Raw genomic sequence first — 25,867 nt, forward strand, 5'->3', positions numbered from 1 at the left:
GACCCACCCTGTTGCCTGGAAGCGACCCTACCGGACAAGAGGAGGCTGTGCAGAGGAGCAGTGATGTCTCCGATGGTGAGGTCCATCATTTTCACCAGTGACATACCAAGGAGAGTGCCGGGATGTGGTCCACACTGGGTACCAGCACTTTGGGGGTGCCGGCTGGCCACCCAAGATTTTGCACCTTGCATCTATCAGACATACAGAAGTAGTTCTAGTAGTGGTGCTAGTATCATAGATCGTAGTTGAAGAAGACAATTAGGACACATACATCATGGGGAGAGAGGGCACAGCTTGACATCTTTGCGTTGAGCCTTGTCGCGGCACTGCCTGCAGGCCTCCTCATTGGAGGCAAGTGGATTTATTCAAATGCAGAAGTTCTGATTTCATCTTTGCCAAAATGTCACTAAGTGGACTCCACTTGTAGAGACAAACTGGTACAGTCCACAGGTTATGGCTGGAGACCACGAATTAACAGAGCACAGATAAGAGCAGACTGATACAGTCCATGGTTTCCATCTGAAGACCATAAAATAACATGAGCACAGATAATGGCAGACTGGTACAATCCACAGTTCATGTCTGGGGTCCATGAAGTAACATGAGCACAGATATAGGCAGATCGGTACAGTCCATGGTTCACAGCTGGGGACCATGAATTAAAATGAGCACAGATAACAACAGACTGGTACAGTCCATGGTTCACAGCTGGGGACCATAAAAGAACCATGAGCATAGAGAGAGGCATACCAGAACAGTCCATGTTTCACGGCTAGAGACCATGAATTAACATGAACACAGATAGAGGCAGACTGGAACTGTCCATGGTTCACAGCTGGGGACCATGAAGTTACATGAGCACAGATAGAGGCAGACTAGTACAGTCCATCGCTTACAGCTGGAGACCATAAAATAACTTTAAGGTTCAGCACAGAAAAGAGCCTCTATTCACATAATCCTGGAGCAAGATAGGTCCATAGGTGCAGTCTCTCGTAAAGTAATTTACTTAGTTACATATAGTTACATAGTAGGTGAGGTTGAAAAAAGACACAAATCCATCAAGTCCAACCTATGTGTGTGATTATATGTCAGTATTACATTGTATATCCCTGTATGTTGCGGTCGTTCAGGTGCTTATCTAATAGTTTCCTGAAACTATCGATGCCCCTCCGCTGAGACCACCGCCTGTGGAAGGGAATTCCACATCCTTGCCGCTCTTACAGTAAAGAACCCTCTACGTAGTTTAAGGTTTAACCTTTTTTCTTCTAATTTTAATGAGTGGTCACGAGTCTTGTTAAACTCCTTTCCGTGAAAATGTTTTCTCCCTATTGTGGGGTCACCAGTCCGGTATTTATATATTGTGGGGTCACCAGTCCGGTATTTATATAATGAAATCATATCCCCTCTCAGGCGTCTCTTCTCCAGAGAGAATAAGTTCAGAGCTCACAATCTTTCCTCATATCTAATATCCTCCAGACCCTTTATCAGCTTTGTTGCCCTTCTTTGTAGTCGCTCCATTTCCAGTACATCTTTCCTGAGGACTGGTGCCCAGAACTGGACAGTATACTCCAGGTGCGGCCGGACCAGAGTCTTGTAGAGGGGAGAATTATCGTTTTATCTCTGGAGTTGATCCCTTTTTAATGCCAATATTCTGTTTTTCTTTGTTAGCGGCAGCTTGGAATTGCTGAGCCCATCATCTACTAGGACCCCAGGTCCTTCTCCATCCTAGATCCCCCCCAGAGGTTCTCCACCCAGTCTATAGATTGCATTCAGATTTTTGCCACCCAAATGCATTATTTTACATTTTTCTACATTGAACCTCATTTGCCATGTAGTTGCCCCTCCCCCCATTAATTTGTTCAGATCTTTTTGCAAGGTTTCCACATCCTGCGGAGAAGTTATTGCCCTGCTTAGCTTAGTATTGTGCGTAAATACAGAGATTGCACTGTTTCCCCCATCCCCATCCTCCAGGTTGTTTATGAACAAATTAAATAGGATTGGTCCCCAGCACAGAACCCTGGGGGACCCCACTACCCCCCTGACCATTCCGAGTACTCCCCATTTATCACCACCCTCTGAACTCGCCTTGGAGCCAGTTTTCAATCCATGTACTCACCCTATGGTCTATGCCAACGGACCTTATTTTGTACAGTAAACGTTTATGGGGAACTGTGTCAAATGCTTTTGCAAAATTCAGATACACCACGTCTACAGGCCTTCCTTTATCTAGATACACCACGTCTACGGGCCTTCCTTTATCCAGATACACCACGTCTACGGGCCTTCCTTTATCTAGATACACCACGTCTACAGGTCTTCCTTTATCTAGATACACCACGTCTACGGGCCTTCCTTTATCTAGATACACCACGTCTACGGGCCTTCCTTTATCTAGATACACCACGTCTACGGGCCTTCCTTTATCTAGATACACCACGTCTACGGGCCTTCCTTTATCCAGATACACCACGTCTACGGGCCTTCCTTTATCCAGATACACCCCGTCTACGGGCCTTCCTTTATCTAGATACACCACGTCTACGGGCCTTCCTTTATCTATATACACCACGTCTACGGGCCTTCCTTTATCTAGATACACCACGTCTACGGGCCTTCCTTTATCTAGATACACCACATCTATGGGCCTTCCTTGATCTAGATGGCAACTCACCTCCTCATAGAAGGTTAGTAGATTGGTTTGGCAAGAACGATTCTTCATGAATCCATGCTGATTACCGCTAATGATACCGTTCTCATTACTAAAATTTTGTATATAGTTCCTTATCATCCCCTCCAAGAGTTTACATACTATTGATGTTAGGCTAACCGGTCTGTAATTCCCAGGGATGTATTTTGATCCCTTTTTAAATATTGGTTTCTACATTGGCTTTTCTCCAATCAGCTGGTACCATTCCAGTCAGTAGACTGTCAGTAAAAATTGGGAACTATGGTCTGGCAATTATTTGACTGAGTTCCCTAAGTACCCTCGGGTGCAAGCCATCTGGTCCCGGTGATTTATTAATGTTAAGTTTCCCAAGTATTATTTCAATGCTGTCCTCTGATAACCATGGAGGTGCTTCCTGTGATGTGTCATGACGATAAACACTGCAGTTTTGGTTACTGAAGCCCCTCGATTCCCTCATGAAGACTGAGGAGAAGAATAGATTCAATACCTTCGCCATTTCCCCATCCTTTGTAACCAGATGTCCTTCCTCATTCTTTATGGGGTCATTATGGTCTGTCCCCCCTTTTTTACTGTTTATACACTTAAAGAATTTCTTGGGATTTCTTGGGATTTTTTTGCTCTCCTCCGCACCCTTACATTTCTTGTTGCATTCTTTATAAAGTCTGAATGCTGATGATGATCCCTCAACCTTGTATTTTTTGTAGGCCTGCTCCTTTGCTTTTATATGCAATTTTTCATTGGAGTTAAGCCATCCATGACTTTTGTTTTAAATGTATTACCCAATGGGATGCATTGGCTAATGCCCTTATTTAATATGCTCTTAAAGCAAAACCATCTCTCCTCCGCGTTCTTTGTTCCTGTCATGTACCTGGTGTTGGAGCCCAGAAGGCAGGGAGCGGCCTCTCATAAGGCTCTGGCTCGAGAACCCCTGGTAGTGGAGACAGGGACTCAAGAGTTCAGAGGGCACAAGTTCCTGATAGATGGTAGGTGTGGGACTGGTCCGGACCTCTGAAGTAGCAGGAGAAAGGCAGGCAGAAATAGCAAGCTGGAACTGGTGACTGGAACACCACAAACAGCTGGAAGGAGTTCTGTAGTGCAGCAAGAGCGCAGGATCTGCAGGCTGCGAAGTGGTGCACAGGAACCTGGCACGAACACTGGAACAGCGGATGTATGGAGATGCCTGAGCTTGGCAGGAAGTCTGAAACAGCTGACAGCGAGGAGGTGCCCTGTAGTACGGCAGGAGGGCTGGAACGGCAGGTTGCAGGAAGGTGCTCAGAGGTCAGGCAGTAACACAGGCCAGATTAATACTAGCGGGCAGAGCAGGTACCAAACGGAGGCAGAAGGGTAGTCGAGGTACAGGCCAGGTCGGTAACAGGCGGGCAGCAATCAATCCAAAGGAAGAGGCAGAAGGGTAGTCAGGCAGGCCGGTGTCAGAGGCAGGCAGCAAACAGACATCGTCAGGAACAGGCCGGGTAGACAGGAATCAAGTCAACTGGTAACAGGTAGCAGGGTCACAGGAAACGTTGTAGTCTGGACAGCAAGGAGGCTCAGTGACAGATTCCCTTAAATAGCCCTCTGGGCGCCAAAAACAGTCACACTGCGCATCTGCGCGCACAACCGTGCGCGTCCGCCCGTTCGCGTCATCGTGCACCCGTGCGCGCCCGTTAGTGCTATCGCGCACCCGCGCGTGCCTGTTCACGCTATCGCGCATACGCGTGCGCCCGTTCGTGCTAACGCGCACCCGTGTGCACCGGTTAGCTCTTAGGATAGGGATTCTGCGGGCAGATTTTCCATATACCGCCGGATTACCGGGACGTTCTTCTTGACAGTTCCTAAGATTTTATCCCAATTTATGCAGTTTATGCCTTCTAGTAAGGTTTGTAGTTTAGGGAAGTTGGCTCTTTTGAAATTCAGTGTCTTTGTATTGCCCTTATGTTTCCTATTTGTGTGATTTATACTGAAGCCAATTGACCTGTGATTGCTGTTCCCTAAATTGCCCCATATTTCCAAATCCGTGATCAGGTCTGTATTGTTGGTAATCAGTAGATCCAGTAAAGCTTTATTTCTAGTTGGTGCATCTACCATCTGACCCATAAAATTGTCCTGCAAGACGTTTAGGAACTGGCGAGCCTTAGATGAATGCGCGGTTCCCTCCGTCCAGTCTGGATAGTTAAAATCCCCCATTATGATAACACTTCCTATCCTTGCTGCTAATCCAAATTGTGATAGATCTGTCTCCCCCTCTTCCCTCAGGTTAGGGGGCCTATAGCATACTCCCAGTATTATTTTCCCCTTAGCCCCATCCCTTTGGAGCTCTACCCATAAAGATTCCACCTCCTCCCTAGCTCCCTTAGTGATGTCATCTCTCACATTCACTTGTACATTATTCTTGATATATAGGCATATCCCTCCCCCTTTTTTTATCCTCTCTATCCCTGCGATAAAGGGAATACCCTTGAATGTTTGCCAGCCAATCATGAGAGCTGTTGAACCAGGTCTCTGAAATTCCCACAAAATCCAGATCCTCCTCGTACAACAGTATCTCTAGTTCACCCATCTTGTCCGCCAGGCTCCTGGCATTGGTGAACATGCCACATAGTTTAGACCGGTCGCATATCATCCTCTTATTGGGTGTTCCGAGTTTGCAACTAGGACTTGCTACTATACTTACCTTGGGTTTACGTGCTTTGGTCAACCTACCACTAATGCCCCCAATACTACCATCTGGAATATATTCCACACTGACTATCTCTACCTCTGGGCCCTCCCCCCATTGCCTAGTTTAAAAACCCCTCTAACTTTTTAGTCATCTTCATTCCCAGCTGGTCTGCACCCTCCTCCTTTAGGTGCAGTCTGTCCCTTCTATAGAACTGGTGCTCGATTGAGAAGTCGGCCCAGTCCTCCAGGAACCCAAACCCCTCGTTACTACACCAGCTCTTCAGCCACTTGTTTACTTCCCTAATCTCCCTCTGCCTCTCTGGTGTGGCTCCATGTACCGGTAGTATTCCTGAAAATACAACCTTGGAGGTCCTTTTCCTCAATTTAGCTCCCAAGTCCTTAAAATCATTCTTTAGGACTCTCCATCTGCCTCTCACTTCGTCATTGGTGCCAATGTGCACCATGACAGCTGGGTCTTCCCCAGCCCCTCCCAGTAATCTGTCCACCAGATCCGTGATGTGCCGAACCCGAGTGCCGGGTAGACAACATACTGTTCGGTGCTTCAGCTCTTTGTTACAGATTGGCCTCTCTGTCCTAAGAATTGAGTCCCCTACCACCAGAATCTGTCTTTCCTTTCCCTTCGCTCCCCCCCCCCCCCCCAACTCTCACTGGAGGAGTTCTTTCCCCTGGCAGCTAGGAGAGTCTCTCAGCCTCAGCAGTGCTGGTCCTTGACTGGGATCACTAATGTCACTCAATGGAGCGTACTTATTGGGATGCTCCAGCCCTGGATTGGCCTCCCTGGCCCTTGCCCCTCTACCCGTCCTGACTGTCACCCATCTAATCTTTTCTGGTGCCTGCACCTCTTTGTCTCCACCTACCTCTGCCATGTACGTTCCTGGCTCTCCTTTAGTATGGAGGGACTTCTCAGTGCTGACATTTGCTTCCCTAGATTCAGAACCTGGGCTTCCAGGGAAACAATGTTCTTACATTTTGCACAGCAGTATTCACCCTCGATCAGATGATCAAGGGACGCGTACATGCCACAAGATGTACAACGAGTTGCCTCTCCACACCCGCCGGGCATCATACCTATTAAATTTAATGAGGATTGGGGATTATACCCTGTCCAAATTACCTAACAACTAGCATCCTGAATCGAAAGCGCCATACACACGGTCGGAACATTCCGACCACAAAATCCGTCTGATTTTTTCTGACAGATTTTGGCCGAAACTTGTCTTGCGTACACACGTTGGCACAAAGTTCTCGGAAAATCCGATCGTTCGGAACGAGGTGACGTACAAAACGTAACGACGGCACTACGTAGAGGCCAGTAGCCAATAGCTTTCGTCTCCAAATTTTTTCTGAGCATGCGTGGCACTTTGTGCGTCGGAATTCTCCACACACGATCAGAAAAAGTCCGATGGGATTTGGTTGTCGGAAAAATTTTAGATCCAGCTCTCAAACTTCAAATTCCGACAGAAAAAGTCCGATAGAGCTCACACACGATCGGATATTAATTTTGTGCATATGGGGCAGAATACTCAACGAGACAATACACAAGTAATAGCATCTGGTCCCAGGGATGACAAGGAGTAAGCAGACCCCTCCACTCCTCTCAGGTCACTGATCTATTTCCTCAGGAAGGAAACAAGACAATCTCCTCAGGGCTCCAGACTATTTCACAGCATCCCAGCCACCAGCTGGGTACGCCTCCCCAGGGATTGGCTCGGCTCTGAGGAATTCATTTGAATTCTCCCTCCCTAAGTTCCAGAAACTTCTTCTAGAGGCAGGGGGAAGCAATCAAACTCCCAGCCTGTGAAGCCCCAAACATTCAAGACCAGACTGCTCCTCTCTAGCCACTTCGGACCCAGGCCAATTCTGACATTTCTCTCCTACATGTAAAATTCCTAATTTTTTTTGCTAGAAAATTACATAGAACCCCCAAACATTATATATGTTTTTTTAGCAAAGACCCTAGAGACTACAATGGCGGTCATTGCAACTTTTTATCTCGCACGGTATTTGCGCAGCAATTTTTTTTCAGAAACACTGTTTCATGCTTAAAAAAACAAAACAGTAAAGTTTTTTGCATAATGTGAAAGAGGAGGATACGCCGAGTAAATAGATACCCAACATGTCACACTTCAAAATTGCACGCGCTCGTGGAATGGCGCCAAACTTTGGTATTTAAAAATCCCCATAGGCGACGCTTAAATTTTTTTTACTGGTTACATATTTTGGGTTACAGAGGAGGTTTAGGGCTAGAATTATTGCGCTCGCTCTAACGTTCGCGGCGATACCTCACATGTGTGGTTTGAACACCGTTTTCATATGTGGGCGGGACTTACGTATGCGTTCGCTTCTGTGTGCGAGCTCACGGGGACAGGGGCGCTTTACATTTTTTATTTATTTTTTTATTGTTAATTTTATTTTATTTTTTTAGTTTTACACTTAAAAAAAATAAAAATAAAAAATTGATGACTTTTATTCCTATTACAAGGAATGTAAACATCCCTTGTAATAGGAATATGGCACGATCGGACTTATTTACAGTGAAATATGGGGGAGTCAATAAGACCCCATATCTCACCTCTAGGCTGGGAATAATAAAAAAAAAAAAAAAAAAACGATCATGGCTTCCTAGCCAGATCGGCACCGTTAATTTGAATACTGAGGCCGGGCGTGACGTCATAACATCGCGCCCGGCCTCCGAACGATCATAGAGACTCCGGGGACAATCTAGTCCGCCGGAAATCTCTATGATTACTTGCTGGGGCCGGCGGATCCTGTGACCAACTCACCGATGGAAACGGTGAGTCGGTAGAAGCACCGGAGGGCGGTGGGAGGGGGGGGCGTCCCCTCCCGCCGCCCGTAAGAACGATCAAACAGCCGCTATGATCATTCTTATGGAGCAGGGAATCGCCGGCTGAAAACGGCAATATCTGAATGATGTCTGTGGCCTCAGTGCATCATTTAGATATAACCACCGAAACCCCATTACGTCAATAGACGTCAATAGACGTCAATAGACGTAGTGCGGGTCTCAAGTGGCTAGTTAAAGCAGAAGCCAAAAACGAAAACTTACCTAGCAGCCTAACTAGAAGGGTGCTACTCGTAGTACAGCCAACTAACTGCAAAGACCACAAATGACAGGAAAGCCAATTTTCGTCAGGGACGCCGGCGCTCCTTAGGTATTCGTGGTTTGCTAGACATTCTTTTTAGATACGGCTGTATATGCTTTATATCACAAAGTCATTTAAATTCTCCCACTGACCTTTATTCAAGTGACATTATTTTTCTATAGAACATTAATTCCACGTTTAGCACCATTTCTAAACACAGCCGCGCTCTTTGATGGTTCTGCTGCTTCCTAAACTCTGTTCTGCGCATTGAATTTACCGAAAAGATAAGGAAGAAATTCCTCATTCTACAAAGCTATATTCAGACTCATTTAGCAGCGGATCTTAACGAGAGTACAATAAAAGTCGGCTTTACATGAGATCTCACAGATCTGATTAGAAAGAATCAGAAGAAATGAACAGGAATAGAAAAACGTGGAGACACGGTGAAGTCATTTAACATCTAGGTGCATTTCTGAAGAAATGCTCATATTAAACTGCTCTAGGCATCTATTCATGATACGCTATATTACCAAAAGTATTGGGACAACCGCCTTTACACGCACATGAACTTTAATGTCATCCCAGTCTTAGCCCTTGTACACATGGTCGGACATTCCGACGGAAAATGTCCGATCGGACCGTGTTGCCGGATAATCCGACAGTGTGTGGGCTCCATCGGACTGTTTCCGTCGGAGTATCCGATGGACCAAGTTTTCCAGCTGGGCTATAAAATTTTCCGACAACATGATCTGATCGGACTTCATCCAATCATGTGTAGAGAATTCCGATCGGACAAAGTGCCACGCATGCTCAGATCAAATTCCTAGACCCAAGCTATTGCGTTACATCAGAGGGGGCGGGGTCACCCATATGTCACTGGGGAACCCCATGGCTTCCCTCATCAGCGTCAGAGGGGCGGGGTCAGGTGACGGGTGGCCCCGCACTCCTAATATAAGAAACGTCAGCGCTGGGATCCCCGCAGTGTCTCCGCAGTGGAGACAGAAGATGGATGTATGGACAGCGCTGGACTGAAAATCCCCCGTCGCTGGATCAGATCAGCCATCGCTGGACCCCGGAGAGATGATCATCTGTCGCTGGATAGTAAGAGTGGATTACCACCGCTGGAATCTTTTTTTTATTTTTTTTATTTTTAATAAAGGAATTTTTCAAAAGTCTGTTTGTCTTATTTAACCATTTTTACACTTTCTTTGTGAAATGGTAGGGGTACTTTTTACCCCCTTACTATTTCAAACGGGGGGGGCGGGATCTGGGGGTCCCCTTCTTAAAGGGGGCTTCCAGATTCTGATAAGCCCCCTGCCCGCAGACCCCCACAACCACCGGCCAGGGTTGTGGGGATGAGGCCCTTCTCCACATCAACATGGGGACATGGTGCTTTGAGGGGTCACAGACCCCCAAAGCATCCTCCCAATGTTGAGGGCATGTGAATGAATGAATGAAATACTTGTATAGCGCACAATGCGAACTGAATCGCCTCTAGGTGGCCTGGTATGGTTCAGGAGGGGGCGCTCTCGTCCCCCCCCCACCCCTCTTTTCCTGCGGCCTGCCAGGTTGTGTGCTCGGATAAAGGGTCTGGTATGGATTTTTAGGGGGACCCCCACGTCAAATTTTTTTTAGAATTTGATGCGGGGTTCCCCTTAATATCCATACCACACTTGAAGGGCCTGGTAATTGAATTTAAGGGAACCCCCACGCTTTTTTATTTTTTTATCAATGAATGAATTGTCGGCTAATACAGAGAACACTCAATGAGTGTTCTCTGTATTACGGGAGCCGACAATGGAAAGTGATTTTAAAAGACTTTTTTTCCTTGCGAAATGACACTTTGTGCAGGGACAGTTCTAAGCACAGGAAACATGCGCCCCTTCACAGGCATACTATAGACACCCCCCAGGTACAAAATTTAAAGGAATATTACACTTTTATTGTTTCACTTTAATCATTATTAAAATCACTGCTCCTGAAAAAAACGTCAGTTTTTAAAACTTTTTTTTGCATTGATCCATGTCCCCTGGGGCAGGACCCGGGTCCCCAAACACTTTTTAGCACAGTAACTTGCATATTAGCCTTTAAAATTAACACTTTAGATTTCTCCCATAGTCTTGTACAGGGTGTTTCGGCTTTTTTCGAATTTGCTGCGAACAGCCCAAATTGTTCACTGCTCGCTGAACAGACGAACAGGCAATGTTCGAGTCGAAGCTCATCCCTACGCAGGAGGCATTTTTTGATGGGAGAATCGGGAGATACCATTTGATGGACAGAAAGCTATGTAAACAGCGGAGGGAGACCGTAGCTGTGAGATTGTGCCTCGCTCTTGCAGGGCGGATTTTGTCTATGTTGCAACCCGCCCTTATACACAGGCTAAACCCGCCTTTCAACACACCAAACCCGACCTTCAGCACACTGTAAACCCCCCCCCCCCCACCGCCCCACGCCACAGCGAGGCACAATATGATAACTACAGTCTCCCTCCACTGTTTGCATAGCTTTCAATTCTGCCCGTCAAATGGTATCTCCCATCAAAAAATGCCACCTAAGATGTGCAGATGCGCCTTGGTGATGTCATACCAGCTGATCAGGAACTCAGCTGGAGTGCCCCTCTGTATTGCAAATGAGCGGGCTCTTTTCGACAGAGGGCACTATGCGATAGAACACCGGGTCCTATAAAGAGTAGACTCAGTTCCTTTGGAAAGATCATTAAAGCGGGGCTCCACCCTAAAGTGGAACTTCCGCTCATCGGAACCCTCCCCCCCTCCGGCGCCACAATTGGCACCTTTCAGGGGGGAGGGGGGTGCAGATACCTGTACAGTACAGGTATCTGCACCCACTTCCGGTATAAATATTCGCAGAATCTGCGGATATTTACGCCACTTCCTGCGGGTCCCCAGCTGTCCGCTGGGAAACACACGGATCCCAGGGACAGCGGGGACCATCCTTATTGTGCAGCGCGATTCACGCATGCGCAGTAGGGAACTGGAAAGTGAAGCCACAAGGCTCCACTTCCTGATTCCCATACCCAAGATGGCGGCGGCAGCACCCGAGAGACGATCGAGAGATCGGCTTCGGGTGCCGACATCGTGGGCGCGCTGGGCGGGTAAGTGTCATTATTTTAAAATACAGCAGCTGCAGTATTTGTAGCCGCTGACTTAAACTTAACTTCCGCTTTAAACCAAGGCTGGGATACTTTGTAGCAGAAAACCTTGAGGACATTTATTACATGTTCAGTGTTGTTTATTGCAAGAAAGAGAAGCACGGATTAAGAATGCAATGATATAAGGAGTGCTGGACATGACAGTGTGGATGAGGGACACAGAGGGTTAAGCTTTATGGGTGGAGTTCAGGAAAAGGTTTGCAGGAAACAAGTTCAGTGTAGGGGAGGGGTCACATAAAAGGGAGAGGTGTGGCTGTAAGGAATCATTCGGAGCACAGTGTGACACAGAGGAGGCAGTTTTTTCGCTGCTCCTCTGCTATGGCGGACCTCGAGGGACTCTTCGCGCGGCTTCGACGGGCGGCGGAGGTGCACGGTGCGGACTGGCTGCGGGAACGTGTGGGTGACCTGACGGATGGCGATGTGGACGGCGGCGGGACAGGTGAGGTTCCACTGCGCGCGCGGAGGTCTCGGCCTCCGGCGCGTTTTTCTCCTGGGCCTACTCCTCGGCCGCCTCGTGACTCCCGGAGCCCGGGGGTGGACCGATCGGTCCCCCCGGCGAAACGACAGGTTGTCGGCTCCCCCCGGTCCGGGCGGTCGTTGCGCCGCCGAACGGAGGGGGGCGGGGCTTCGCGGCCGCATGGAGATGGCGCCGGGACCGCACGGGGCCCGGTGGAGGTGGGGGGGAGTGTGGATGGCTCTGGGTCGGCTGGCCAAGGGGGGGAGCACGTGGCGGGGGATCTGCGGCATGCTGGGTCTGGGGCCAGCATCCGCGCGGTGGGGGGGAGGGGGGCGCTCCGGGGGGGTCGCGTGCTGGAGGGGGGGGAGGGGGGGTCGCAGAAGGCTGCCAAGGTGCCTGGCAGGGCTGGTTTTAGACGCCGGCATGCCGGGGGCGGCGGGGGGAGGGGGACATTGCCTGCAGTCCCGGATCGCAGGGACCGGATGGACCGCGCGGAGCACAGGGGGATTGCTGCATCCCCGGTGCGCACGGGAGAGGTCGGTTCGGAGAGCGAGCTGTCCCAGGAGGAGGAGGGGTCCTTTTCTGCACCCGGACTGGTACCGGTCGCCGAGGCCCCTGGGGGCCCGGGTAAGTTGCGGGAGTCTACGTTGCTGGCGGATGCCTTGCGGGATCTGATGGGGGCGGCGCAGGGGGGTGCGGTGCCCACGGGATCCCGGGACGTCTTGGTGGGGGTTGCGGCAGGTTCAGCGCAGGGGGCGGGGCCTGTGGCCCCGGGGGGGCCGTCAGGTCAGTTGCAGGAGCTATTGGGGGGGCTGCAGGCCCTGGTTGGTAAGTTTGCTGGGGGCTCCGGGTCGCCTCAGGTGGCCCCCTGGATGGGTACTGTGGGGGGGGCCGGGGGGGCGGAGGTCATTCCTGCGTGGGATGCACCGCCTGCTGCGGTGTCGGGGAGCATGGATGCGGGGGCTGTGGGCTCGGGGGTCCCCCCGGTGCCCGCGGACCCGGGGGCGCGTTCTGACCTGGTTAGGATCGCGGATGCTGCCCGGTGCGAAGTCTATGTTTGTTTCGAAGGCCCGTTGGGGGCGCATTTGAAGCAGGAGGTGCGGGACAAGATCGGCAAGGGTGAGTATGTAGAGATTTTCTCCTTGCTCCCCCTCGAGAAATTTAATTTGGACAGGGTTAAGCCGGACAGTTCCAAGAAGGACGACGAGGAAAAGCGTAGGTATCGGCTGATCCCGCGCACATTTGCGAATTGGCTTCAGGCGTTCGCTATCTTGGCTAGCGTGATAGGGGAAAAGAACCCCGAGCATTGCTCGGCGTTATTTTGTTACCTGGACGCGATTGGGGAGGCTCACCGTGTATATGGAGGGCTGGCTTGGCTGCGCTATGATGAGCAGTTTCGTCAGCGTAAGGCGGTGCGGGCTGACCTGCGGTGGGATCACAAGGACATAAGCCTCTGGATGAGGCTTATGTCTGCTCCGCGGGCGCCCACTCCGTTTCTTCAGGGGGGGGCCGGGAGTGCGTCTTCCTCGGGACTGCCGGCCGGAAAGAAGTGGGGGGTGTGCTGGCCCTTTAATGAAGGGGCTTGTAAATTCGGAGGCGCGTGCCGTTTCAAGCATGAGTGCTCCGGGTGCGGTGGCACCCACCCCCTGTCTCGCTGTTTCAAAAAAGGTCAGCGTGCCAGTGCCGCCGGTCAAAAAAGGGATGACGCCGGTGAACCTGGGAAGGATGCTTCCTTTCCTAAATAGGTATCCGGATGGGGCTGCGGCGCGTGGGTTGATTCTGGGTTTTTCGGGACGGTTTTAGGATTCCCTGTTCTTTGGGAGAGGTGCCGCCGTTGGCCAGGAATTTGCGATCGGCTTTAGATCACCCGGGGGTTGTGGATGAAAAATTGGGTAAAGAGGTGGCGCTGGGCCGGATGGGTGGGCCTTTCGAAGTGCAGCCGTGGGGGGACCTGGTGGTCTCCCCGTTGGGTGTAGTTCCTAAGAAGGAGCCGGGGAAGTTTCGCTTGATTCATCACCTGTCTTTCCCGAAAGGGGGGTCGGTCAATGATTTCATTGATCCGGAGGCGTGTACGGTTTCCTACACGTCTTTTGACGCGGCGGTACGGTGGGTCAGGCGGTATGGTCGTGGGGCTCTCATGGCCAAGGCGGATGTGGAATCGGCGTTTCGCCTTCTGCCGGTCCACCCGGACAGCTTCCGGCTGTTGGGATGCCATTGGCGGGGCAAGTTTTATGTGGACTTGTGCCTGCCCATGGGTTGTTCCATTTCATGCGCCTATTTTGAAGCTTTTAGTTCGTTTTTGGAATGGGTGGTGAGAGATGTTTCGGGCCTGGAGTCGGTCATCCACTATTTGGATGACTTTCTGTGCGTGGGCCCGCCTGCCTCCAATGTGTGTGCGATTCTTCTGTCCACGTTGCAGCACATTGCGGGCAGGTTCGGGGTGCCGTTGGCGGGGGATAAGACGGAAGGCCCGGTGACGGAATTGAGTTTTTTGGGAATAGTGATTGATTCTATGGCAATGGAGTGTCGCTTGCCAGAGAATAAATTACGGGATCTACAGGCGGAGGTGGCAGGCATGCTGGGCCGGCCGAAGGTTCAGCTTCGGGCCCTGCAGTCCCTGTTGGGCAAGCTGAATTTCGCTTGCCGGATCATCCCTATGGGCCGTGTGTTCTGCCGACGGCTGTCGGGGGCCACTGCCGGGGTGACCGCCCCTACCCACTTTGTGCGTTTGCGAAGGGAACACCGGGAGGACCTGCGGGCTTGGCATGAATTTTTGGAGTCGTATAATGGGCGGGCTATGTGGATGGCGGGGCCAGTGAGCAACTTCGATGTGGAGTTGGTTACTGACGCGGCTGGCTCAACGGGTTATGGGGCATTTTTCCGGGGTCGGTGGAGTGCGGAACCTTGGCCACGCTCCTGGGATGTTGCGGGGTTGTTGGGCAATTTGGTTTTGCTAGAATTGTTCCCGATAGTGGTGGCATTGGAGCTGTGGGGGGCGGAGTTTCGTAATTTGAAGTTGCGCATCAATTGCGATAACATGGGGGTGGTCCAGGTCCTCAATCGGATGACTGCTTCCTCCCCCCCGGTCATCCGGCTGCTGCGACACCTGGTCTTTCGCTGTTTGCGGCTCAATGTTTACGTTTATGCTGTGCACATACCTGGGGTGGAGAATTCTTTGGCTGACTCGCTCTCTCGTTTTCAGTGGGACAAGTTCCGGCAGCTGGCGCCGGGAGCGGAGGAGTCGGGGGCGCCATGCCCCGGGTGGATGTGGGAACTTCCCTTGGAATCGCCGCAGGTTGGTTAAAAAGGTCGTTGAGTGAGGCTACATGGTCCGCCTATTCTAGAGTGTGGGCGGAATGGTGGGCGTTCCTGCGGGAGGTTGGAGTGGCCGGTCGGGGCTCCGACCGGCGCTGGGTGGTATTGTACTGGGTTGCCCGGAACATTGAGACGGGCCTGTCTCCCGCGTCTATTGAGCGGAAGCTGGCGGGGTTGGCCTTTTTGTTTAAACTGTGGGGGGAGCCGGACGGGACGAAGGATTTTTGGGTTAGGCAAACGTTGAAGGGGTACAGGAGGGGTTGGACGGGTAGGGATGCGCGCCGGCCGGTGTCATTTGACAATTTGGTGGCAATTTGTTCTCGGCTGGTGGACGTTTGCTCGCTGCTTACGAGACCGTTCTGTTTACGGCGGCGTTTTCGTTGGCGTTTTATGGGGCCTTTAGGATTGGGGAGTTGGTGTGTCGCTCAAAACGGGTGGCTGGGGGTCTGTTGGATCAGGATGTGCAGGTGGTTGCGGATCGGGTGAGTATACGGTTGCGTAGGTCTAAGACTGATCAACGGGGCAAGGGAGTAGCGATTACGCTGCTCGCCCTGCCGGGCTCGGTGGTGTGCCCGGTGGCGGCAGTACGGGCTTTCCGGGCGGTACGGCCTGTGGGGGCGGGCCCCTTTTTGGTGCACGAGGAGGGCTCTTTTCTATCCCGTTTTCAGTTTGTGTCGGTCTTTCGGCAATGCCTGAGGGCGGTGGGTTTGGATGAGCGGGACTACGCGTCCCACTCTTTTCGGATTGGGGCGGCCACGGAAGCGGCTCGATGTGGGCTGGAGGAGGCGGTGGTTCGCCGGATTGGTAGATGGGAGTCCCGGAGGTTCCGGTCCTATGTCCGGCCGCAGTTGCTACTGGGGTAAGGAGGGTGCGGCTGGGGGTTGTTTGCTGTGGGATTTATGGGGGGGAGGACTGTGCTTGTTTACATTCCTTTGGTTGTTGTGTTATTTCCCTTGTTTTCATTCCAGATGGAGGTTCTCAACGCCTCGTTTGGATCCTGGGGCATTCGTACGTCTGCTGGGGGGCCAGGAGAGGTGATTCTCTACCAGCAGGCAGGCAATTGGGTATCCCCAGGGAGGTGGCCAGGGTGATGTGGTTGGGTTTCCCGGGCATGAGGTGGGAGCGTGTCATGAGGGAGGTGGAGCGCTTCGCTTTGAGGGATAGGCCCCCGGATGTGCTGGTTGTTCATGCGGGGGGCAATGACCTGGGAGTTCGGAAAGTGAAGGACATTTTGGCGGATATCAAGGCTGATGTGTTGCGCATGCGAGTCCTTTTCCCGGGCACCATTTTGGTGTGGTCGGACATTGTGGCCAGAACGGTGTGGCGGGGGGCCAGGTCTTTAGCCAGCCTTGAGAAAACTAGGATTAGGGTTAATAAGGTTGTTGGGCGGTTTGTAGTGCAGAACGGGGGCATTGTGGTGAGACACAGGGAATTGGAGGTGAATGTTGGGCTTTATCTTAGGCGGGATGGCGTTCATCTATCGGATGTGGGGATTGACCTCTGGTCCTTTGGCTTACAGGAGGGCATACAGAAAGCTCTTCGGGTGTGGGGCGGCCCTCAAGGTTGAGGGGGTCACCCTTTCGGGCTGTGGCGGTGTGTCTTCTGGTGGTTTCTGACGGTAGACAGGTACTCAGAAGGGATCTGAGGGTGTGGGGGGCTCATCTAACGATCGGCCCCTCTGGGTATTCCTGAACGTTGGAGGGAATACGGTTATGTTCACTGGCGGAAGTTGTCTCCGACCGGTCACAGGTGGAGGCCTTTGGGAAGTTGGTCAGGTGTACCGCAGTGATTGGGTATTGGTTTAAGTGTGGTCACCGTCAGAGATCACCAGAATGGGCAGTTAATGTTAATTGAAATGTGGTTTAATGTTAATAAAGTTATTTATATTTATATATTTATATATATTTATATATTTATATATTTTCATATTTACAAGTTATTGGAGTAATTTTGAGTTATGTTTAATAAAGGCTGTTGTGGCCAGTTTACTCCAACCTATGGTGTGGTCTCGTTTCTAATAGATAAGGAATAGTATAAGGGGAACATTCAGACTACACTAGTCAAGAGAAGCACGGATTAAGAATGCAATGATATAAGGAGTGCTGGACATGACAGTGTGGATGAGGGACACAGAGGGTTAAGCTTTATGGGTGGAGTTCAGGAAAAGGTTTGCAGGAAACAAGTTCAGTGTAGGGGAGGGGTCACATAAAAGGGAGAGGTGTGGCTGTAAGGAATCATTCGGAGCACAGTGTGACACAGAGGAGGCAGTTTTTCCCACCCTCCCGCCCTATTGTTATGTGTTTGTCTTGTGGCGTTTTTGTTGCTGGTCTTTTTCTTCTTTTGCAGGTTCATCGGTTGTCACGGCAGCTGAAAGTTTTTCGTGTTGGCGGTGTGTCTTCTGGTGGTTTCTGACGGTAGACAGGTACTCAGAAGGGATCTGAGGGTGTGGGGGGCTCATCTAACGATCGGCCCCTCTGGGTATTCCTGAACGTTGGAGGGAATACGGTTATGTTCACTGGCGGAAGTTGTCTCCGACCGGTCACAGGTGGAGGCCTTTGGGAAGTTGGTCAGGTGTACCGCAGTGATTGGGTATTGGTTTAAGTGGGGTCACCGTCAGAGATCACCAGAATGGGCAGTTAATGTTAATTGAAATGTGGTTTAATGTTAATAAAGTTATTTATATTTATATATTTATAAATATTTATATATTTATATATTTTCATATTTACAAGTTATTGGAGTAATTTTGAGTTATGTTTAATAAAGGCTGTTGTGGCCAGTTTACTCCAACATATGGTGTGGTCTCGTTTCTAATAGATAAGGAATAGTATAAGGGGAACATTCAGACTACACTAGTCATGTTAAAATGTATCAAAGTCATTTGCTCATGTTTTGACATTTTTGCAACAAAGAAATGATTTAATTGTATTCTGAATATTCTCAATTTTTATTTTTCTTCTGTATGGAAACAAAGCCTAGACCTGACGCCCTGCATCGCTTCGGTTGTGTAGAGCACAGAGAGTGTGAGCCGTAGATGATACTTTGTTAATGGATTTCTTTATCACAAGTTATCTTAAGAAGGACAAATCCACCTGACAGGGTGGTCACCAGAACTCTGGAATGTTTGAGGTGAGCTATCTCTCAGAAAAATGATGACCAACGCAACCTAAATAATAAATTCCAAAGATAATTCTGTGTGACCCAACCTGAACAATAGGTCGGTCATATTAAAAACATGAAATTCAGTGTTACAAATATTGTTTTGAAAAATATTTAGATATATAAACAGATAGATAAACAGAACCCCCTAAGGCTCGGTTCACACAGGAGGCGGCACGACGCGGCACGACTTGCCGCGCCGCGACCTGACAAGTCGCCCCCGTTCTGTACTACGGAACCGTTCTAAGAGGAGCGACTCGAGTCGCTCCGACTTAGAAAAAAGGTTCCTATACTACTTTTGGGCAACCTCGGGCGACTTGCATTGACTTCTATACAGAAGTCATTTGCAAGTCGCCGCTGAGGTCGCGGCAGGTCGTGGTGCGGCAAGTCGTGTCGCCCCCTGTGTGAAGGCGCCACAATATTTCATAAACAGTGTATGTATATATATATAAAAGAAAAGAGACGCCTCCAGGTTAGAACCAGTTGCATTTAATAAATTACAGGTGCATTAAAGTGGTTGTAAATCTTCTTTAACAATGGCGAAAAAAAAAAACCTGCAATATAAAGGCATAATGAGCTAATATTGTATAGCAGTGATCAACTGTCAGCCAATGACACATCAATGATCAATAATCAATACATCAATGACAGACAAAAATTACCAGTTATAACATTTTAAAACGAAAAAAAAAAAAATTCGGTCTTTTAAAAAAATATTTTTCAATAAATATCGCATGGGTGATCAAATACCACAAAAATAAATCTCTATTTGGGGGGAAAAAAAAATTATAAACATTTAATTTAGGTACAGTGTTTTATAACATCGCAATTGTCATTCAAAGTGCAACAGCGCTGAAAGCTGAAAATTGGTCTGGACAGGAGGGGGGGTTTAGGTGCCCGGTAAGCAAGGGGTTAAACAGGAACACAGGAGATAGTCTCTGTGATGTTGACCAAGGCAGAAGGCAGAGATCATCTGGACTGGACAGCTAAAGTAGGCAGGAATGACGAGCAGGATCATCACCAGCTGAGTAATTGTGGAGAGAGATAGGAGCTGGCAAATTAGCCGACAGCTGAACAGCCAGCTCAGAAGGAGGGGCTGAGCCCAGCCCTGACAGGACTACAGCTCCCACAGTGCAGTGCTTCCCGACTCATTCAATTCAATCCTGCCTGCACAGCAGCTCCCTCCTCTGGCTGGTATAGTTGTTAACCAGTTCAGCACCGCAGGTCAGCAGCTGCAAGCAGTGTTTCTCTCACTCTCTCTTCTTGGTCAGGCACCTGGCTACAATTCAAAAAAGCCTATCAGTCATTAAAAAAAAAAATGGGACTGTTTTTAAAAAAAAAAGAAACTCAATAAATTCACAGAAATTGTTTCAATATGATGTAATTAGTCAGGTTATGTGTAATAATCTGCCCACATTAAAGCGGAGGTCCATCCTAATTACTAGTCCTACGTCTATATGATCCCCCCCTTCCCTAATCACTAGATATCCCCCCCTTCCCTAATCACTAGATATCCCCCCCTTCCCTAATCACTAGATATCCCCCCCTTCCCTAATCACTAGATATCACCCCCTTCCCTAATCACTAGATATCACCCCCTTCCCTAATCACTAGATATCCCCCCCTTCCCTAATCACTAGATATCCCCCCCTTCCCTAATCACTAGATATCCCCCCCTTCCCTAATCACTAGATATCACCCCCTTCCCTAATCACTAGATATCCCCCCCTTCCCTAATCACTAGATATCACCCCCTTCCCTAATCACTAGATATCACCCCCTTCCCTAATCACTAGATATCCCCCCCTTCCCTAATCACTAGATATCCCCCCCTTCCCTAATCACTAGATATCACCCCCTTCCCTAATCACTAGATATCCCCCCCTTCCCTAATCACTAGATATCCCCCCCTTCCCTAATCACTAGATATCACCCCCTTCCCTAATCACTAGATATCCCCCCCTTCCCTAATCACTAGATATCACCCCCTTCCCTAATCACTAGATATCACCCCCTTCCCTAATCACTAGATATCCCCCCCTTCCCTAATCACTAGATATCCCCCCCTTCCCTAATCACTAGATATCACCCCCTTCCCTAATCACTAGATATCCCCCCCTTCCCTAATCACTAGATATCACCCCCTTCCCTAATCACTAGATATCCCCCTTACCTTTCTGATGTCTTCTTCTGTTTTCTTCTTCTTTCAAATTTCCTGCCTCTGGAGATTCCGGAAAGGGGCGGTGCTGCTGCTGCAGAAATGGGCGGGGCTTCAGCGTCAGGTCAGTTCTTCCTGTCGGCTGCAGGGGCTCCTGGGATCGTTGTTTTTACTTCCCAGGAGTGTGTGCGGCGCCTGCGTTGTTGTCAGCGCTCGAGCGGATTGATCTGCACATGCGCGAGATCGCAGATCTTACGGGCGGTGCATGCTGGGAGATTAGGAGGACTGTGTCCCGGAAGACAATGCCTGTGGGCTTCACATGCCCACAGGTAAAATGGAAAACGTCTGGAGACGTTTTTGTAATGACTTTAGAAGAAAGAAAAATGGCTGCAAGATGCTTTGACATCATTTAAAAGTAAGTAACCTATTTAGAATAGTTACTTTTGAAGATTAATGCGGAAAAAAAAAAAAAAAACAGTGGTGGAACGCCGCTTTAACACATTATTTTATAACAACTACTGCAGGCTGGATAGGATATGAATATGCTTGAAAATAATATTAACAGTTATTAATAATGTATTTATTATACTACTACTAATAATAATAATAATAATACATATAATATTTTAATACATTAATAAATAATTAATAAAAATAGTATACATAGGTTGGGTTGGACTTGCGTCTTTTTTCAACCTCATCTACTCTGTAACAAAACCTATTATTTATTATAATAATAACAATAATAATATAAATGGAGATAATTTATTTATGACTGAAGAAATGGTTCATCTCAGGCTCCTGAAAGCACGAGGAATCCATAAAATCTGCCAAAGGTGAGAATTTTTAGGACTTGTGAATTTAGTTTTATGTAAATTCTTATAATAAAGGTTTGAGAAGTTATTTAATTCTAAAATTCCCTCTGTGGAGGTTCAGCTGAGATCTCCCAATCAAAAAGGTGAGCAGCAACCGATGTCAGCCAATCCGACTCCAGAGCTCATCCATTAATTGTGATTGTCAGTTCATCATGAAAATTCAGTGGAAGTCATTGGTTCCTCACTTTTATTCTTCATTTCTCACGTCTTTTCTTCATTCCTCACTTTTATTCTTCATTTCTCACGTCTTTTCTTCATTCCTCACTTTTATTCTTCATTCCTCCTCACTTCTATTCTTCATTCCTCACATCTCGTCTTCATTCCTCACTTCTATTCTTCATTCCTCACTTCTATTCTTCAGTCCTCACATCTTTTCTTCATTCCTCACTTTTATTCTTCATTCCTCACTTTTATTCTTCATTCCTCACTTTTATTCTTCATTCTTCACTTCTTTTATTCATTACTGAGTATTAGTCTTCACTTCTCACTTCTTTTCTTCATTCCTCACTTCTTTTTTTTCGTTCCTCACTTCTATTCATCGTTCCTCACTTCTTTTTTTCCTTTCTCACTTTTATTTTTCATTCCTCACTTCTATTCTCAATTTCTTACTTATTTTCTTCACTCTTCACTTCTATTCTTCATTCCTCACTTCTTTTTTTCATTCCTCACTTTTATTCTTCATTCCTCACTTCTTTTCTTCACTCCACACTTTTATTCTTCATTCCTCACTTCTTTCTTCATTCCTCACTTTTATTCTTCATTCCTCACTTCTTTTCTTCATTCCTCACTTTTATTCTTCATTCCTCACTTATTTTCTTCATTCCTCACTTCTTCTTTTCATTCCTCACTTTTATTCTTCATTCTTCACTTTTATTCTTCATTCCTCACTTCTTTTCTTCATTCCTCACTTTTATTCTTCATTCCTCACTTTTATTCTTCATTCCTCACTTTTATTCTTCATTCCTCACTTCTTTTCTTCATTCCTCACTTCTATTCTTTATTCCTCACTTCTATTCTTCATTCCTCACTTCTATTCTTCATTCCTCACTTCTTTTCTTCATCCCTCACTTCTATTCTTCATTCCTCACTCCTTTTCTTCATCCCTCACATATTTTCTTCATCCCTCACTTCTATTCTTCATTCCTCACTTCTTTTTTTCATTCCTCTTTTATTCTTCATTCTTCACTTCTATTCTTCATTCCTCACTTCTTTTTTTCATTCCTCTTTTATTCTTCATTCTTCACTTTTATTCTTCATTCCTCACTTCTATTCTTCATTCCTCACTTTTTTTCTTCATCCCTCACATCTTTTCTTCATCCCTCGCTTCTATTCTTCATACCTCACTTTTATTCTTCATTCCTCACTTCTTTTCTTCGGTTGTCTTCTAGCAGATTCTTGACATCCTCCCCATACATTGAGCTGACCCCCCCCCCCCACCCCCCGTGGTGTGTATCTGTACGGGGTTTCCCCCGGTACGCCCCATCCGGTGATTCTCCGTGGCGTTCCACCCAGACAGCGAGCTCCAGCCTAGACTTGTCATTCGTTCTCAAAGTTCAATGCTTCATAAAAATGCTGCAATGTCCCGGTGTTTAAAAAAGATCGATCACCCCATCAGGCGGTCTTTATGGTTTGCGTGGATAGTGCCGCCGTGTAAGGATGGTTTTTACAGCATAAGGTGACAGAGACGGATGCATTACTGTCTATTAATGAACATCACCCAGACAGCCGGATCTCCTTCACATTTAATACGCTCTTCCCTCCGCCGCGCTCCCACATAACTTACCTCGGCTGCAGCTAAATCTACGGATTATACGGGGAACCAGCGCCATGCGTGTTCCTCCATCATAGGCAGAGGAGAGGGAACTCAACTGAAGGGCCGAAGCCACCATTGGGGGCATTTACTGACATTCTCCGAGGGCAATGCAAAGGGTTCAGATATCACTATAGATCATTTAACCCCCCTCCCCTCCCCCAAAGAAGATCCAGTTATAAAATGTTGCTATGGACCTGTTTATTTGGCAATAACTTTGTCATTACTAAAGAAAACAAGATCACACATAGATTGTCCTTTTAACCTCTTGCTTACCGGACACTTAACCACTTCAGCCCCGGACCAATTTGCAGCCAAAAGGACCAAGCCCCTTTTTTGCGATTCGGCGCTGCGTCGCTTTAACTGACAATTGCGCGGTCGTGCGACGTGGCTCCCAAACTAAATTAGCGTCCTTTTTTCCCCACAAATAGAGCTTTCTTTTGGTGGTATTTGATCGCCTCTGCGGTTTTTATTTTTTGCGCTATAAACAAAAATAGAGCGACAATTTTGAAAAAATAATTCAATATTTTTTACTTTTTGCTATAATAAATATCCCCCAAAAATATATAAAAAAAACATTTTTTTTCCTCAGTTTAGGCCGATACGTATTCTTCTACATATTTTTGGTAAAAAAAAAAATCGTAATTAGCGATTATTGATTGGTTTGCACAAAAATTATAGCGTTTACAAAATAGGGGATAGTTTTATAGCATTTTTATTAATATTTTTTTTTTTTTACTAGTAATGGCGGCGATCAGCTATTTTTATTGTGACTGTGACATTGTGGCGGACACATCGGACATTTTTGACACCTTTTTGGGACCATTGTCATTTATACAGCAATCTGTGCTATACAAATGCAATGATTCCTGTGTAAATGACACTGGCAGTGAAGGCGTTAACCACTAGGGGGCGAGGATGGGTTTATTTGTGACGTTAGGAAGCACGGGGAGAGGTTTGTTTACACAGACCTCTCCTCGTTCTTCAACTCTGTGACCCGATCGCGGGACACCAGCGGCGATAGGGTCTGCTGGTCCCGCGGCCACGGTCACGGAGCTCAGGAGCGGCGCGCTCCCGACCCACAGCTGGGCACTTAAAGAGCAACATACAGGTACGTGATTGTGCCCAGCCGTGCCATTCTGCCGTCGAAAATTGTCGTGAGGCGGTCCTTAAGTGGTTAACCCCCCCCCCCCTCCAGCCCAGACCAATATTCACAATTGCACAGTCATGCAACACTGTACTCAAATTAAATTTGTATCATTTTTTTCACGCAAATGGAACTTTCTTTTGGTGGTATTTGATCCCCTCTGGGTTTTTATTTTTTGTTAACCACTTCAGCCCCAGAATAATTTACCCCCCCCCCCCCCCCCTTCCCCACCAGAGCACTTTTTGCCATTCAGCACTGCGTCGATTAAACTGACAATTGCGCGGTCGTGCGACGTGGCTCCCAAACAAAATTGACGTCCTTTTTTTTTCCCACAAATAGAGATTTCTTTTGGTGGTATTTGATCATCTCTGCGGTTTTTATTTTTTGCGCTATAAACAAAAAAAAAGCGTCAATTATTTTTTACTTTTGTTATAATAAATATCCCCCAAAAATATATATAAATTTATTTTTTTCCTCAGTTTAGGCCGATACGTATTCTTCTACATATTTTTGAAAATTGCAATGAGCAATTATTGATTGGTTTGCACAAAAGTTATAGCATTTAGGAGAATATAGGGGATAGATTTATAGCATTTTTATGAATTTTTTTTTTAATTTTTTTTTTTTTTTTTTTTACTAGTAATGAAGGCGATCAGCGATTTTTTTCGTGACTGCGACATTACGGTGGACACATCGAACAATTTTGATACATTTTTGGGACCATTGGCATTAATACAGCGATCAGTGCAATTAAAAATAGGATTTTTGTACTCACCGTAAAATCCTTTTCTCTGACGTTCATTGACGGACACAGCTCCAGTAATCTTGACCGTAGGGTTATTACGCCACCTTCAGGAGGGGACTAGGCAGAACATGTAATGCATGTGAAATTGTAAAATTAAAAGAACTGCGCTAACTCGTAGTGAAGTGATATTGTAACCTCACCAATCGGGGCCACCCTCCCCTTAACCAACCATGCTTGTTCTCAACAAACCTCAATACTAATTGGCAAAAGGAAATTAATATCATAAATAAAAATGAATCCCCAATGACATGACTCAAAAAGATTTGAAAATTAGTGACTAAACACAATAATACAAACCTAATACTAAATGTGTATGGATAACTCCAAATCTATAAAGCAAAACACGTGGCTAATGATATATACTCAAATTCTCTACAAAATTCAGCATCAAATATAAACACCACTTGTGACCGTAACGTGACTAATAAAAGTTATATAAATAAATATGTGCAAAAAAGTCCAATCCAGAAATCTTCTGTTGTGGGCCGTGTAGAATCCATCAC

The sequence above is a fragment of the Lithobates pipiens genome, unplaced genomic scaffold (assembly GCF_037356315.1).
Source record: "Lithobates pipiens isolate NorthernLeopardFrog02 unplaced genomic scaffold, aLitPip1_a1.2 Scaffold_162, whole genome shotgun sequence".
Taxonomy (NCBI): domain Eukaryota; kingdom Metazoa; phylum Chordata; class Amphibia; order Anura; family Ranidae; genus Lithobates; species Lithobates pipiens.